The following is a 14,871-nucleotide window of genomic DNA, read 5'->3' as shown; positions in this document are numbered from 1 at the left end:
AATTAGCTCTTTATAAGACGTTTCATCATCTTCACATTTATCACATATGTCCCATGCCTCCTGAATAAAAACACCATTTACAACCAACCAAAATTAATCTGGGCCCAACTGAAGAGAAGGAAGTCAACCCCTTAGTTCTCTGAGGGCAAGTTAACTCTTTCAAGTCTGATACATACCATTTTATGCTCTGTAGCAGGTGGACCTGTACACATCTGTACTTCCGAAGGGTTCTTTTTGATATTAAAGAAAGTTTAAAACTCTCCAGATGATATTTAATTACATAGAACCAAACTTCACTCTAATTCATTTTTTAAAAAGGAGTTTTATAGGATACAGACATAATAAATAGCAAGAAATAAGCAAACCTAGGGAAAACGAACTGAGAATCTCCAGGAACCTCAGTCATAGTTGATCATGGATCTTCTATGATGCTTGGTTAAAAAAAAAAAAAAAAAAAAAAAAACACCTGTTCAGCTTCTTCTTACTCAGTGAATTGGTACCCAGGTCATGTGTCCACTTGGATCTGAACAACAAGTAGCCACGCTCACGTGAAACCTAGAACTACCCCTTCTAGGGAATGAGTGAATAGGTTGTGTGTAGGTCAGATCAGTATGTTAATGAGGACAAATATGTTCATTCTTGTCCGAGGCTCCCCAAAATTTCAGTTCTATCTCCTTACTAATAACTCTAGCATGACAATGGGGATTAGTTGAAAGAATATAAGTAAATTGTTGCAAATTTATTTCTGCTACTGAAAGGGAAAAAGGCAATTCATAGCCCTTGATGCACTGATAAGAATCAATAGTATTATGTTTACTTGCAAGAAGAATGACTTAGTAAGAAATTCCCAAACCAGTTCCTTTTGTTTCCTACAAATTGGAGAAATGAATTGGACAAATCCAAGAACTGAATTTTTCAAGCACCTCTTGGAAGATGTTTAAACCTGCCCACATTAAAGACCCACAATTGACTAATTTTTAGTTACGTGTGTAAGGTAAGTCATGCAGTATATGGTTGAAAAAATGAGCTTGAAATTATAACGGTGGTGAATAAGTCACATTTTTAGTATCATGTTTGGAACATGAGATTTGGAGCCAGACAGGCAGATTTGATTCAGAACAGGATTCTGCCATTCTCTATCTATGAGATTTTGATCAAATTATTTAAACTGGTTGAGCCTCAGTTCCTTCATCATTAAAATGAGAGTGATAACATATGAGAGTACCGATCTCATAAGACTTGAGAGAAGTCAGCGAGAAGATGGATGCAAAGAACATGGTACCTGGCACATGTGAGCTACAGTTATCAAATAATTTATATAGACTTTTTATGCTTGTCAATGATTGCTTTATGACTTATCTCATACTCTTCTACCCTTTAAATTCTACTTTGCATATTCATACAGAACTAATTTTTAAAATAAAGAATATTCGACTAATGATTGATATGGAGATAATTCTATTCTGGGCATTCAAGTCAAAATGTTGACAAAGAGCAGAAGCTGATCAGATGCAGGAAGCTGTGACTTTGAGGTTTCAAGTAAGCCTAGGATTTCCTTCAATCAATAAATTTGGTTTTCTCCTTTTTCTCCTTGCTTTGTTGAGCTGAAATACGGAATTAGAAGGCACATATTCCAGACCAGCTTTGTGAAGCAAACCACCAGCCACTTGCAAGGTTTAAATTTATAGCACCCATAAAATGTATAGTTATGTACAAGCATAAGGAATAAGCAGTCTAGAGGATAAGAAATTTCATAAAAATTGCAGATACCCAGCCAAGTGCTAAAGCCTGGAAGGGGAATATTCGGCAGTGGACATGTGCCGCCATTGAATGCTTCAATCCGTGCGGGTGGGGCATTCGAAAGGCTTGTGAGGGATCAAGTTGTTCCAGGTACTTTGCAAGGTTATATTGTCCATGAATGATTTGTACAGGGGAGTCAGAGAACAGAGTATTCTCTTAGTCCCCAAGGATTTTCTTCTGTTGTCACTAGCAAAAACCCAGTGTAGGAGGATGGGTCAGACATCTGAAATCCAGAGCCTTGCTGAACACATTGATCCTTAGAAGTAAGCGTCTCAGTATGATAAATACGAACTCCTCAAGACCGTTAGGGAATGGAAATTTAAGAACCAGTTAGGTCAAAGATCGGGAAATTTATGACGATTATCTGCGGTTACAGTGGAGAGTGTTTGAGGATGGTTTAAGCCAAAGAGTCCAATGCCTGTAAATCTTGAGTGATATTAATACCTCTGTGAGCGTGTGTGTACAACGTTTCTGAAGAGATTGATTGCAAAGGCCAGTTCCCAGGAAAGACAAGCAGGTAATTGGCACTTAATTAATGAGAATAAGTTATATTAAATTAAAGACTTATAATCCTTGATTATTTATCTTCTGGTAGCCAGTGTGACAATTTACTCTTAGACTATTAACTGAGCACAGATTTTTCAGGAGGCCAAACTAAACCTTTTCAGACTGTGTAAATAAGAATATGTTTGCATCTCAACCATGGGAACAAAATAACTTTTGGAAACCACAGAAAGTTTTTTTTTTTTTTTTTTAACATAAGTGATTTCTTAAAACTTAAATCCAGCAGAACAGCCAAGGTATTCTCAGGCATATTTTCTACCTCTAGAATCCAGAAGGGTTGACATGAACTTTTGTATAATAGGGTGTGAGTTTGAAGGTCAGTCTGACCTGTGGTTAAGACCTGGCTCAGCCTCACATTAGATATATAGATTTGGACATTTATTAAATTCTCTGAGGTTCAATTTGCTTATCTTCAAAAATGAGAATATAATACCCACCCGGAATGAATTCTTTTGAAAATTAAATACTGTAAATTTGCATGGTCCACTGCCTATAACAAACAGTGCTCAATAAAAGTGTTTTTTCTCTTTACTTTCTCCTTTTGTAGCAGAGGATGATAGCAATTAGAAAATTATTCCACAAGAAAGTTGGAGGACTCATTCTGTTTGATTTTAACAATTACTATCAAGGTATATTAAGACAGTGTGGTTTTGATGAAGGGATAAATACATACTTCAATGGAATAGAATAGAAAATCCAAAACAGACTCACAAGTATGAGCAGTCTATTTTTTAAAGATACAAAGTCAATTCAATGATAAGAGAAAGGTCTTTTCAACAAATGGTGTTAGAACAATTGGACTTCATATGCAAAAATAAATAAACGTTGACCTCATACCTTATATAAAAATTAACTCCAAATGAATTTTTTTAACTAATTATGAAACAAATCTATAAAACTTTCAGAAGATGTATGAGAAAATATTCGTAACCTGGAATTAGGCAAAGAGTTCTTATATATGACACCAAAAGCATAATCTATAAAAGAAAAATTGGTAACCTGGACTTTATGGAAATTTAATACTTTTGCTCTGTCAAACACATTACTTCAAAATGAAAAGACAAACTACAGGCTGAGAGAAAATATATGTAAATTGTATTATGTCTTATAGCTAAGTGTTGATGAGGACGCAGAGTAACTAGAACTCTCGTGTATTATTGACAAGAATGCAAAATGGTACAGCCACCTGGAAAATAGTTTGGTATAGATTTTTTATGAAATTAGATACATATTTACCATTTGGTATAGTAATCCCACTCCTGAGTATTCACCCTAGACAGTGATAACTTGGGTTCACACAAAAACCTGTACATGAACGTTTATAGCATCTCTTCTCATAATCACCCAAAACTGGAAACAACTCAGATGTCCTTCAGCAGGTGAATGGATAAACAAATGTGTGGTATGTCCATACAGTGGAATACTACTTGGCAATAAAAATACTACTTGGCATTTATACAATGGAATGCTACTTGGCAATTGAAAGGGACAAACCATTAATACACAAAATATAATCTCAAGAGCAAGAAAGAGTAAAAGGAGATGGTCTCATTCTGTATGATTCCATTTATATGATATTCTCAAAAAAACAAAATTATAGTGATTAATGTTTTGTCAGGGGGTTGAGGGGAGAATACTTGACACTAAAGGGGCAGCATTGTGGAGTTTTGGGGGGATGAGGGAACTTACTGTACCCTGACTATGGTGTGGTGGTTACACAAATCTCTACATATGTCAAAACTCAGAACCACACACACACACACACAAAAAGTCAAAATGTTAATATTGTAAATAGAATAAAATGAAAAGAAAGAAAATGATTCCATCAAGAAGTCATTCAGACTTATGATAAACAAGACATAAAATGCCCTAGAACTCTAGGAGTCTTTCTATATAATTTTTTCTTTTATTGGACAAATGTTTATTAAGTCTTTCCTATGTGTCCACATTATTTTAAGTGCAGGTGATGAAGTACTAAACATAACAAAAACTCATGGCAGCTTGAATCACCATAAATAATAACTATACAATATATCAGATGGTATAAAAACTATGGTAAGAAAAATGGGAAATTAGGGGAGGTAGTGCTGCCATTTTATATAGGGTAGTTGTGGAAAATAATTAAACCATAGTCACAAAGGAGTAGGAGTAAACTATGCAGATGTGTTGGGATGAGTGTTGTGGACAAAGAGGCAATCTTAGATGGAACTCCAATATAGTACACAAAACTGGTCAGAGTAGATCCACTCTTGTTGAAATCAAGTGGAAGATTCCCAGAGAGAGTCCTTTGCAGAATCCTACAGTGTGGATGAGGAACACAGTGTGAAAACCACTTAGCCAGCCAATCCCTGTACAGAGCTTATGTGGTTTAAGGTCAAGAAGAAATCTATGTTGGCTAAGAAGAATCTCTTACCTAAGGACATGATGGAATTCTTGTCTAAAAATCCCACCAGTTGGAGGCATGCATTTAGGCCCAAGTGATAAAGCCAAAGTCACCTAAAGACCACAGAGATTATGTTTAGGGTGTAGTATGAGAGCAGAAATTAGCTCATTCATCAGCAAGGACACAGAGGAGAGGAGACTGGCCACTGATATCTTTCAGTGATGCTGTGAGTGCCCAGTAGGTACAGAGGAAAGGCAAGACTCTAGATAATTCATAATTAATTTGAGAAAGAGAAACAACTGTAGATGAGAGGTGACCCCAGCTTGGCTGCAAATTGAAAGTTCCCAAATTCAAGGCATGGGTGTTCAGAGAAGTGGTACCTAGGAAAAACCCTATGGTTGACAGAGGCCAGCAAGAGGGAAAGAGTGAAGACTAGGGTCAAGTTAATAAAATGCCAGGATCCAAGTATAGATGGCAAGGTATTGGATAATGTGACTGGAAAGAAGCTAGTAGACACAGTGAAGCATGTTTGTCTTAAGCCCTGAGCTCAACTGAAAATATACACTTCTTCCCCAGGTATCACTTCTCTTCTCCAGACTCAATGGCTGCCCTTTGAGTTTATTTTGATGAACAAACATTAAGTGAAGAGCATGAAAATTTCCTATCAGTCAGTTGGTCCCTTCCTATCCCACTGTCTTCCTGAGCTGTACTTTAGAAAATCCAAGGGAATCTGTCCCCTTTAAGAACCAATGGCTTACAGGGACTGGCTTCCTGCCAGTGTAGAAAAGTAGAGCGGGAGACATTTAAAGCCCTGTTTGAAAACTGTCATTTTTTCCAACAGCCTCAGATGGGGTGATTAATCAAGAAGCAATTCCAGAGAGAAGCCATCTTCTTTACCTACTTAAATCTCCCAGGTTAAGTTGTATTTTAAGCCCTGGCTTATTTTTAGACAAGTTTGTTGCTGTTGCCTAACCCTATGTTAAAGCAATTATTGTCTGCGAGGGTCATGCAGAGTTCAGTAGAACTGAAAAACTCACAGCCTTTAGTATTAATGAGGTGAGCAGCCTGTTCAGGGTCTTTCCTTAAAGAGACAGAACAGCGTGACAGTCAATAAGGACAAAAACACATCGGCTGTTTCAGGAGAGGGCACGCTTATTTTTGTGGCTCCTGGCAAAGACCCCAAATCAAACACACGCAAAAACCGTGAGTCAAGTCAATCATCATCTTCTACATGCCAGCGCTCAAAAAATATTGTTGAATGTGCTATTTGAACTCAAGTGGGAAATTGGAAATTCCCAAAGTGGAGGCGACAGAACTAGTATGCACGGAACACCTACGGCACGCCAGTTGATTCGCAGTGTTGCCTTAATTCTCACCTCGCCTTTGATGTAACTGCGGGTGCTGTTGTCACGTGCACTTGGCAGACGAAGAAACTGAAACTTAAAAAGGTAAGTATTTTGCTCAAAAACACACAACTCCTAACTGGCAGAGCCACAATTACAACCGAGGTCAGTCTGACTGCAAAATGAAGGCACTTTTCACGCTCCTCCCGGGCCTACATTAAAGCACAACGATAGGGCCTTCCACGAAAGTGTAACTGGGGATGTTGAATTTTTCTTTGTTATTTATGTACTGGTATTGATTCTGTAAATATATGTTAAGATATTCATTTCAGACCATTCTTTTTAGTTTGACTTTCGGGTCTTTGGAAAAATAACAAGAACTCATATTTAATACTTAACAAATGCCAGATAGTGAAGTAAAATGACATTATTTTATTGAATCTACACGTAAACACACAGACGTGATTTAAAATTTTTAAAGATTTAATAATCAGCTCCTGTTACAGAAGAAGAAGCCGAGGCTTAGCGAGTTTGTGTCTGTTGCTCACATATCACAGGCAGCATGTGACAGAGCTCAGATTTGAACCCGGGCATTTGGATTTGAGTGTCATTCAGGGACCATGTGTTTTGTTTTCGTTTTTCCTCCCATGATCAATAAAGCTAGGCATCTGTCCCAGATTTCCTCCATGAGGAACTAAGGGCTGATACACAGCCTTACTGCAGAGTGGGCGAGCAGTGCCAGAGAAAGGACAAAAAGACTGTAGGGAGACCAGTGCTTCTTTAGCCTTAGTCTCTCAAACCGCTCAGCCAAAATGCTGCTAAACTGCCCTCAATTAAGTCCCTTCATAAGAAAAGGTTGTAGGGCAAAGCCACAGGGCCTGTAGTTCAGACCCAATGCCCCAGTTTCTTTGAAGGCTCAAGACACTTCCTTCTTCCTCACTTCTGGGACCTGCAGTCCATCTGTACTACGGCTGTGGTATGTTGTTTAATGGCTGTGAATTCCTTCCATTCCAAAATCCAGGCCACTTTGCACTGTAATTCTGCGCCCCTCCCATCCAGGAGAGTCTATTTCTCCACCCTCTGGAAGCTGGGCTGATCTTGTGACTTGCTCTGAGCAATCCACTTCCACCTTCTTTGAATGCTGCCCCGAGGCCACCATACAAGGAAGGTGGTCTAGCCTCCCCTGGAAGATGAAGAGGCCAAATATGAGAGAAGTGAGGTACCCAGCCAACAGCCACCATCCTCTGCCACATATGCCACCATCTCGACCTTTAAGCCCAGCTGACTCTCCAGCTGAATGCAGCTGCTTGAGCGAATCCAGGCAAAACTGGCAGAGCAAATTTGGGACCAATTTACAGAATCGTTAAAAATAATAATCTTTGTTTTAAGCCACATTTTGGAGTGGTTTGTTATACAGCGAAGACTAACTGAAACAGCACTCCTTTGTAGTTCAGAGCAACATAAGGATGCATCCTGTCCAACACACTTTTCTGGAACACTTCAGAGGCTGCCGCAATGCAATCAATGAAAATGATGTTCTCCAAATCCTGCCTCTATTAACATAAACTCCTCCAGAGAACAAAGGATAGTTTTAGGACTTTTAGGTTATGGGTAGCATAAACAGAACACCAGACTGTTAGACTAACAATGTTTGAGATCTGGAAAGACGTTATTTCAATATTTTCAAAGAAAGCTGCAAATCCAAATTAATAAATATTTAATTGAGTGTCTGCAAATGTAATAACATGCCAACTGGTTGCTTGCATTTTAACACTTACATACAAAATATGTTAAATATGGGCTATTATACTTGAATCAATGATATAGGATGCTCTTTGCAAAAGGTAGGTGATCTGGGGACCATGACACTCTTGAGTAGCTTGAACATTTTGTGTACTGATCCACCTGGAAACTATGTATATTTGGCCATTGAGTCCTATTCCGAAGCCCCGAACTCTTGCAGTGCTATATTATTCTGTCCTTGAGGACAAGATTAGCCATGAAGTTCCTAAAACTAAGGGTGCCCTATTTACCCAAATCAGTTACCAAAAAGGCAAACTCCTGCCTCAATCTCTTAGAGGCTCCTTGAGGTACATCAAGGCAATTAAATTCAGCAGGCAGGCCATAGAAAAACAGCAAGGTACTTTCTAGAGGAATGGAGGGTTGTGGAGGCACAATGTCTGATGGGATACATAAGTGAAGCCATGAAGGGTTATTGAATTCTTCAATAGCTAATTGAGAATTATTTTAAACCTAAATCCTACCTGGGGAAAGGAAGCAGGGAGTTCCTGAATTTCTACGCATCAGCCACACATTTTATGAAAACATAGAAGCAGAAGTCCACATAGCAGCTTAGCAGGGGGGCTGCGAAGAACTCATTGCTACATTACCGCACGGAGGGCAGGCCATCTTTGGGATGCTATTTTCAAAGATGAGGAAGCCACTTCTGCCTGAGTGGAGCTCTCAATTTGGTTCTGCGGATAACCACACACACTATGTTTGTTCTCATATTCTATCTCTCAGATTGAGGGATACACCCAAACTTAATTAAGGTTCCCCAAAACTAAGGTTCCTCAATCTATGCAACCTAAAGGCAATGTTAGAGGAAGGGATCTGCCTAACTAGAGGCCCTAAGGATCGTAAATTAAACTCGTGAATCGCTCCTGCAAGGCAACTGCTTGGTGGAGAGGTTCTGTTAAAAGCCAAGATTGCTCTTAATTTAATCTAGTGCAGTCAGGCCCCTGGAGAGGTGCCAAGGGGTTGTTTATGGGAATGGGGAAGTAATCAATACACCATCAGAGAGGGAGCCAAATAATTTAAGTCATGTTCATCTGAGGGAGGGCAGACCTTCTAGAAAGGGCATCTATAACCATGTTTGAGGGAGAGGAAAGGAGGGAGGAGGGGACGAAGGGAGAAGCGAGAAAGAATATGTTAATAAGGGACATTTAAACATTTTGATCCTAATCTTAACAATTAGGAAAAGCTGACAGGTTTCTTTACAGATATTTCTTGCCAGATTTATTATTCCTTAAATGCAGGTTATTAAATGCCTCTTTGGTTTCTTCCCACTGAAGGCTGTCCATTGGGGAGCAGGGAGCTTCAGGGTCTTCCCAAAGCATCCCAGGCAGTTCCCCCATTGCACCTTCCAAGTTTCTCATTCACAGCTTCTCAGCTGATTGATGGTAACTGACAAATTCTTGTTCCAGCCCCAAATGATCATCTGCATTGAAATAAGTCCTATCATACATTTCCTTTTATCTGTTGCAAATGCCTTTGGCAGATACATCCCATTGTTCTAGATCATGTTTGGGCAATGAATAAGTAGAGTAATACCAACCAACCTGAGCATGAACCATATTTATTCCTGCATTCAACAAATACCTTTCTACATGTGCAAATGTATGTGTTTCCACCTTTTTAGAAGGTAATATTCACATATGCTAAAAGTTTCATTTTTACAAAGAGGTTAAAAGTAAAAAATAAGTCTCCCACCCATCACAACCCCTTTTCAAGTCCCTGCCCAGAAGCAACTATTAATACCATTATTATTCGTTTTAACATAAGATAACATTTTTATATCATTTGGCACTTTGCATTATTTTCACTTAACAATATGCTTTGGACCTCAGTCCTTGTGACCATGTGTAGATCTGCCTCATTATTTTCCGTGGCCATACAGGATTCTATTTTATACAAAATTAGGTAGCTTTTAGCTTTTGTTTTGTTTTGTTTTGTTTTTAAATCTTGAGCATCTTCAAGATACTATGGACAAAAAGATGAATTAGATATGGTCTTTGCCCTCAAAGACCTAGTCGAATGCAGGAGTCAGGCAAAGAAGCAATTAATTGATAATTTGATTAATTAATGTGTGGGCCACAATCCCGACATGAATCAGGAACTAGAGAGGCACATAGGAGAAGACACATAAGTCTGCTTGATGGGGGCGTAGAGACATCACAGATGAGGGGCCAGAGAACCTCCCCAGGTAGACATGCAGGTAAGAAGGCAGGGGAAGATCCCGCTGGAAAAGGAAACAGCCTGTGCCTAGGTGGTCCCAGGCAGGTGCAAGAAGGAGTTGCAGGAGGAAGAAAGAGACTCTCCACTGAGGTCTGCAGACAGAACTGGTTTCTTCTCTAAGCCTCAGCATCCCCAGTGGACAAATTCTCCCTCCTGTTCCTTCTTTCCCAAGTTCCCCAAACAGCTTACTGCGCAAGCCGCAGAGACAACATTCTCAAGCCCAAGTCAGGCCTGCTGGGCACAGGGTATTTGGAGCCCTCTGTGGGAGGGTGTCTGGCCTATTTGGTCATGTCCAATCCCTCTGAGAGCCACGGCGGGTACAGTGCACCTGCCCCTGAATCTTCCTTGGCAGTTGCCAGTCTGAATCTGAGTGACACAGCAGGTGCCTCGAGCCTGCAGACAATTCCATATTTCAATAGAGCGTTGCTACCAAAGCTTATTATCTAGGGCAATAAAGTTTGGGATTAGGGGGATTCAAAATGATTGTGTGATTCTCCACAAAGCTTATCTTCTAATAGACCAGCTGCTTTATTAGGCTGCCTCCACCCGCACCAGGCCCTTCCCAAAGCATCCTGCATCCCAGGCAGCAGAGGGGGGCCTTGAAGGCGGCAGTGGCAGACAGCTGGGGGTATCACATCACCCTCAGTCTCCATCTGTGAGTGTTAAATTACGGGCGGCTTCCAGCTGGGCACACCCCCGGCTCCCACCTTCCTCCCACAAAGCCCTCCCCCACATCAGTGTTGGGCATCTGCCAAGCACACGATGTGCCCCCCAGCTCTCACTGGTCCCCACCTCTGAACTCTGAAAGGACTAGGTCTAGGTATTTGCTGTCACAGGGTGGAGTGCAGTGGAGTGGAGGAGGGCTCTAAGGAAGGGGGGCACCATGGAAATTTCTGTTGCAGATGGAGCTTTGCTGGAACTGTTCGCTGTCAGCAAGAAAGACGATAGTATTGTGCACTGCAGAATCCCAAAGAAGCTGGAATGCTTAGCAAGCTCCTGGGTATTTTCCCCCAAAGAGGAAATTAATTAACCCTCAATTGTAACGAGGGTCATTCCCACACCCTCCCCCAGCCCATTTCTCAGTTCCTTTTCTGTCTGAAGGCAGATCATGAGGAGTGTCTCTCCACCCTGATGTGGTCAGTAGTACTGAGGCCACTCTCATTTCTTATCTCTCTCTGAGAGCCTCTTCTGACCTCAGTCCCTGGCAGAATATCTGCTCAGAGTAGGAGTTTATTCATAAGCATTAATAAGCATGTTGAGAGGAATATGGGAATCTGAAAATATGTTTGAGACATCATGAATATGCGGCCATAAAATATGGATTCTACTACTTACTTTGCAGAACTGTCGTGGCTGTTAGAAATAAATGTGGGACAAGTGTAGTGTCCAATATTTAGCACATGCTCAATAAGTGTTGATAGTTTATTATTATTATTGCTTTTGCAGTTGTTATGGGTGACCCGTAAACACATTTATTAGTAGGAGGGTGAGCAAGAATTATCAACTATAACTCTAGCACAATAAATCAGAAGAGCTTGACTATTGTGAATGTGCTGAAAAGTAAGACTAAGTACTCAAGCAGTGATAAGAGTTACTGAAGTTTATGAAGTTCATTTAAACTGTGTTCTGTTCATTGATTTATTCAACACCCAAATTCTGAGCCCCTACTATGTGCTAGGCACTGTTCTAGGCTTTGGGAAGACAGCAGTAAATGAGAATTTAAAAGTTCTTGCCTCTATCCAACTCATATTCTTTAGGAAAGAAAGAAAATAAAATGTAATTTAAAAAAGAGTTTCAAATTGTGATAAGCATCTATGAGGAAAATAGCTGAGTAATGGGCTAGAGGTAGATTGGCAGGGCAGATGGGTGACATTACAGAGGGTAGCCAAAGAACAAATCTCTAATGAGAAAATATTTGAGTGAAGATGTAAGCAATGAGAATAAGTAGCCACAAGAAGATTGAGGAGAAAAACGGTGCTCAGGCAGAGGGACAAGCAAGTGCAGAACTTCCAGTAAGAGGCAGAAAAAAAGGCCAGTGTGGCCAGTGCATAGTGAGCGGGTAAAGAGAGAGGGCGGGGGCGAGGCAAGGGCTAGATCATAAGAGTCCTTGCTGTCCCTGATAAGATTTAGGATTTTATTTTTTCAGCTTTATTGGGGTATAATTGAAAAATAAAATTGTAAGATATATAAAGTCTACATCATGATGATTCGATATACATTTATATTGCAGGATTCCTCCCATCAGATTAATTAACACATCCATCACCTCATATCTTTATACATACACACACACACACACACACACACACACACACACACACACATATTGACGTTTTATGCTCAGCAAATTTTAATTTAGGATTTCTTTTAATTCCCACAGGAAGACGGTGGAAGGTTTTAAGTAGTCCAATGACATGATTTGATATATATGTTGGGAAAGTCTTTCTGGCTGCTATGTTCAGTAACAGTGTACTTTCCCGAAGAGCCATCACAGCAACAGTCAACACAAATGCCATCACCTATCATGAAAATTCAGAAAGCCAGGGCAATAGGCCTGAGCCACAAGAGACTCTACTCTAGAAACAAATATAAACAAGATGTCCACGAAAAGCCTGTGTTGAGGATGAGTTCACATGAAGTGAAGCTATATTGACATTGCCTTCTCCCTAGGTCTGGGGCTTTTGCTCCATCTAATACCCAAGGCAACTATAAAAACTTAAGATTTGAGAATAGCAAGAGATGATACCTGATTATTTTTTGAATTGGTTACCATGTCTATTGCCTTTTTTCCTAAATCCTTGCCCCTTACACACACATTGCAAAACTTTGCCTCAACTCTTTGCTCAGATTCACATAAGACAGCTGCTGAATAAGGAAAAAGATAAGTGAGCCTCATTCCCTATTTTGGAAAGCTACTAATAGTATTACACAGAGAGGCATACAAGATTTACTGGTATGCTTGTCACTCTATAATAAATCTGTGTGAGTCCGTGCTCTGGTAGGAAATACATAGAATTAGCAATCAAGAAAGTTGAAGTTTGGTTCTGGTTCTGCTTCTAACTAGCAATGCAAACTTACACAAGATATTTATTTTTTCAGGTCTCAGTTTATCTCTATCTTATGGGTATAGAGTAAGACTTCCTTTAAAAACAAGGCATCTCATAAACATGGTTGAAAATCAGATGCAATTAAAAAATAAAGTCTTTCATAAGTACTAAGCTAGATATTATTATCCAATTCACATACAAAATCTCCTAACAGTACAAATAAAAGACACCTTATTGCTATGCCTGCTTTTTCATACTTTACACACATTACTAACACATGGTTATTGAATCCTAAACTCACCATATAACATTATAGAACGGGTTCAAAATGAGAAAGATTCTTATACACTGACATCAAGCCAATAACAATTACATGATCACTGTGTGCTAGGACTGTGTCTCTGCTTTCTGTACTCATTCCGACTTCTAGTATATAATATGCACTCAATATATATGTTTGCTGAAATAAAATTGATGCTATCAATTGTCACTGATTTTTTTAAGTCAGAAAACTCAAAGATTCAAACTATTAAATAAAGATCTAGATCAGTTAGGGTAGAGGCAAAAAGCTTGATATGTCCTGAGCTCAAAAATCATGGCGGTAAAATATACGACAAACTAATCAGCAATGTTTCAACAATGATCTTGCACCTCAAGAAATAGCTAGACATGGACAGTGTACTCTATTTTAAAAGGCAAGAAAGCCTCTTATACATCTCAGTAAAAAATTCATTTATATTTAAAAAAAATCCAAACCACTATCCAAAAAATAGAGCTATTTAGAATAAATTATTCATTGTTCATACACAAATATTTATTGACCTCTTATAAGATACCAGAGGAAACAGTCATGATATAGACAAACAGGACCCTTTGTCCTTATAAAGTTTGCATCTTGTCCAAAGAATCATAAAATAAGTAAACAGAAATATATAAGGAGTTTATTTCAGGAATCTTAGTAGCTAAGGGTCTCCTCTAACATAACCTCATAGGTCCATATGAGGAACAATTGAGAAATTAAATTTAAATGTGCTATAAAACTTAAATGCATTCTAAAAATGTTAAGAGCTTAACAGTTATTAATGTCCATCTTACCACTAGGTATTCAAAAAAAAGTAAGTGGAAAAAATCAAAGCACAGTAGTAGTAATATAGTGTGATTCAACTCTCGATTGTGCATTAAAAAGAAATTCTTTTCAAGGGCATTTGCTTTTTAAAAAGCACTTCCATGTTTGGTTTTATTTTACAAGGGACTTACATGGCTGTTATAATTTGTTTTTAATGCAAGAAATAGTCAATGAGATGTTCACGGGCCTATATAAACAGGCATGTGTGCGTTCAAAAGAATCAGAATGTGTGTAAGATGGCTGCCATTAAACATGACAAGTCTCTGCTGTATCTAGCTTGGGTAATGAGGTAGAGAGAAAATTCATCAAGATGAACTTGGAGATAATTCCTGTAGCACAGAAGGCAGAAACGTTAATTGATGGATGTGATGCCCACGCAGGACAACACATTTAGCTCCCGAACATGACAGCTTTAGTTGGCCAAAGTAAAAATAAAATAAAATGAAATGAAATGAAACGAGAGCCTCCTGAATTGGAGTGGGATGGGAGAGAGAAGAGGAGAAATGACTTTACTGGGCACCGAAGATCTATTTTTCACTGGTACAAGGATTTTGGTCCAATTAGGAGATCTCATCATCATGATCCTAGGGG

The sequence above is a fragment of the Rousettus aegyptiacus genome, unplaced genomic scaffold, assembly GCF_014176215.1.
Source record: "Rousettus aegyptiacus isolate mRouAeg1 unplaced genomic scaffold, mRouAeg1.p scaffold_m13_p_5, whole genome shotgun sequence".
Taxonomy (NCBI): Eukaryota; Metazoa; Chordata; class Mammalia; order Chiroptera; family Pteropodidae; genus Rousettus; species Rousettus aegyptiacus.
The sequence above is the reverse complement of the archived record's forward strand: the minus strand, read 5'-3'. Positions refer to the sequence as shown.